Below are 2,304 nucleotides of genomic sequence, written 5' to 3' on the forward strand. Positions count from 1 at the left end.
TTGCCAGGCAGCCGCTTTGCCGCTGAGCTAAATCCCCAGCCCCTGTTCGGAATTTTAGAATCTACACTTGCATTGTGGTCTCATGCCTTTCCCCAAGAAAGAGAATTTTATATTTCTATTCTTATTCCTAGCTTCAGGAAAGTTAGCTGTAAATGTCTAAATGTGTGCTTCCTTCCTATCACTACTTCTTTGAGATCTCCTAGTCGTAATGTCACAGTTGAAGTCTCATGATTGAAATGTGGGAGAACTTGGCTTTAGAGCTTTCTGTGTTTTGAACTCAGTGCCTTAAAAGATGTTCTTTTTCTGTCAGATATACACTGTTATTTTTTTTACTTTGCATTGCCCTCTTCTTCAGCCTTACTCCTCCACCATTAAAATGTTTGTGTCTTCAGTAATGTTAGAAGTTTATTGCAAACAAAATGAGGGTTTTTTTTTTTATATCAGTGTAATAGAAACGATTTTCCCAGAGGGTCTCTTCTTTTGAAGTTATGTATTGTTATAACCAGGGTAGTTTTTATACCCCTTTTCTAGGTATATGTTAGTATATGTTTGTAAATTTTTGAAAATTTTCTAATTTTCCTTTTATTTGAGGTTTGGCTCTAAAGTACCTGATATAACCTGGAAAGTTTTTTATTTTGTTAAACACATAGAAAAGGTTTCTGCCAGGCATAGTGGTGCACACCTGTAATCCCAGCACTTGGGAGGCTGAGGCGGGGGGATCCCCATGAGTTTGAAGCCAGCCTGGGCTACATAGTAAGAGCCTGTCTCAGAAATTAAAAAAAAAAAAAAAAAAAAGTTTCTTTGGATTAATGAAAGGGCTGAAGAAAAGCATTACTTTGCCCCTCTCTGAGGGATGTGCATTAGCAGGCAGCATGCCCAGGGAGGGCCAGGACCTGGCTTTAAAGGCGATTTGTTTAGTGGGGAGTATGGTGATATCAAGTGGGCCACATCAACCGCAGAGACAGCAGTCTTCCTTTCACACCGGTAGAAGTGATTGCTCTTACACCTCTGAACAGAGAAGAAACCCCAGATACAGATAGGGGCCTGGTGAGAGACAGCAACGTTCTACACATCTACTTTCCTAGGTTAGAAATTGCATCATCTTGAGGAAGATACTCCTGTAGAGAAAGCTTCTATACCTCTCTGCTAACAAGTTAGGGACCTCCGAGCTGGAAGCTCTGAGGCGCTTAGTGGACTCTTTCTACAAGCGTTGCTAAGTGGGAACGAGTTTTGGTCCTGACTCGTTGGAGAAAGGCTTTCTATTCTCTGCTCCTTGTGCAGACCCAGCTTTGGATGGCGAGGAAAGGAGCTTGCGGGTTGAACCCAGGCTGATGGCTCTTGTCTAGCTCCCTTTTCCATGAAGGTTTGCCCCCTTCTGGGTTAGCACTGTTTCCCGTGCCAGTGTATTTAGAGCCCAGGAACGAGAAGGATGTGAATTAGAATTAATCAGCCTCTACCCTCTACTGCTGCTTTTTTTTTTTTCCTTTAGGATTGGGGAGGGTGACAATGAGACACTTGGTAGCAGCTTGGCCTGTTAGCAGGAGGAAATTGTGATTCCCTATCTCCCTCAACCGTCCGCGGCCCTGCCCCTACCCTGCCTGGTGCAATGCCGTTGTTCTCATCTCCCTGCGACTTCCCAGCACCGGGACTTAATCAGTAGGTCATTTCTAGTCCTGGGCCTTATCCTTCTCTCAGCTGCCTCCTCCCCACACAGATTGTGTTTATTTTGATGTGGTTTGTTTCTGAGAATTCCAGGTCGTACCCTCCCTCCAGCAGTTCTTCCCACTTGGCTGCAGAGTCTCCCTCACTTCCAGGGAAGGCAGCAGCTCCCTCTCCAGCAGCTCCCTCTTGCTCCCTGCCAAGGCCATGGCTGGGGAGGGGTAGATTCTCTCTACGATATCCTCAGTTTTTCAGGTTGCCTGACAGCTTTATGTACAGTGTGTAATTAGGAAAATTTAAATAGACTTATTGAGGGTACAGTTTGACTCCTATGAGCAAATTTGTGTATGAGCATTTATATGTACATATACCTATAAAGGTCTATATTATATATACAATTTTGTACTATCATTTAAAGATGTTTCTTAATAAAATGTCAAAGTCACATTTCAGAGTATTACTGAATTCATTTTTCATCTCTTTGGTAAAAAATAATATCTACTGTGATCTTGTACCTTCTTCCTTTCCTTTATCAAGCTGTCCTTTTCAGCCTGGTATTCTTTTTTTTTTTTTTTTTTGGTTTTTCTCCGGTACCGGGAACCGAACTCACGACCTTGCGCTTGCCAGGCAGGCGCTTTTGCCGCT

Source organism: Chinchilla lanigera, unplaced genomic scaffold (genome assembly GCF_000276665.1).
Source record: "Chinchilla lanigera isolate Chin_1 unplaced genomic scaffold, ChiLan1.0 scaffold00187, whole genome shotgun sequence".
Lineage (NCBI taxonomy): Eukaryota > Metazoa > Chordata > Mammalia > Rodentia > Chinchillidae > Chinchilla > Chinchilla lanigera.